This window comes from Conger conger, chromosome 15 (genome assembly GCF_963514075.1).
Source record: "Conger conger chromosome 15, fConCon1.1, whole genome shotgun sequence".
In the NCBI taxonomy this organism is placed as follows: domain Eukaryota; kingdom Metazoa; phylum Chordata; class Actinopteri; order Anguilliformes; family Congridae; genus Conger; species Conger conger.
The window spans coordinates 8,912,579-8,913,733 of record NC_083774.1 but is presented as its reverse complement, the minus strand read 5'-3'; positions in this window follow the sequence as shown (position 1 = coordinate 8,913,733).

Here is a 1,155-nt window from a genome sequence, read left to right as displayed (position 1 = left end):
AAAATCTTAATTAATCAAACCTATTATTATCAAACCCTCATTATCCATTTACTAGCATTATGCATTTTTCAGTTAAGTACCCACTGCTAGAACAAAGTCCCCTCAGGATTCTACTGCTAATTAAACTCCAGCATTTTTAAAAGACCAAACCGTTTAACTTGGTGCAAAACACTGGGATTTGGTACCAGGTCCTGTAAGGCTCTTCAAAAAGGAGAGGCAACTTTTAAAACTCCCCCTGGAAGGGCATGAAGCTGCTGATCTAGATTTCTCCCTAAAAAGTTAATTTCCTCCACAGACCAACAGGGAGGCTCTCGATTGTTGTGGCTGGCTGCCTTCTCTACCATCGTGAAGTGGGTTTATTACGTGATTAAAATAGGTTTTGGTGTGTCAGCTTCTGTGACTGAATTCTATTTTAATTCCCTTTTGTACATTTGTATTGTTTGTTAATAACAGCAGAAGAATTACCAATTATATTTCTAATAAAACCCAAAGTTACACTAATAAACATGGCCTTTTTCTGCAAGCCACATATAATCTGCTCTCAATGGATGCAGCAGGTTCGAAGTTGTCATTTCCGTAGCCAGAGTGTTGACTCTTGATGTTTTCCCATCAGTATGGTGACACTTTTGTGGAAGGTGTGAACCAATTAGAGAAGTGACACGTCCCTGAGCTGCGGTCCTTCTGAATACATGTATCAATGGAGACTGTGGCTCACGTCTGATAGACTACTAGACCAGTGGAGATCCAGGCTCATGTTTGATAGACTACTCGACCAGTGGAGACATAGACTCACGTTTCATAGGCTACTAGACCAGTGGAGACATAGACTCACGTTTCATAGGCTACTAGACCAGTGGAGACATAGACTCACGTTTCATAGACTACCAGACCAGTGGAGACCAAACACGCGCATTGCCTGCGACGCACCCCTTATTATAATGCATTTGTTTCTTCGTGTTGTCTCTCAGTCAACACTCTGTGGACTGCTGTACTAGACTAAACTAGAATAACCTAAAGTGTGGTGGACATGGTTTTGATGAGCATAGCTTTAAATGTACAGTGCTGGGTAGATTGACTGATCTTTCAGAAATGCACTGAAATAGAATGAGACAGGAACTTTAACACTCCATACTGAAATAGGACAGGATACAAACA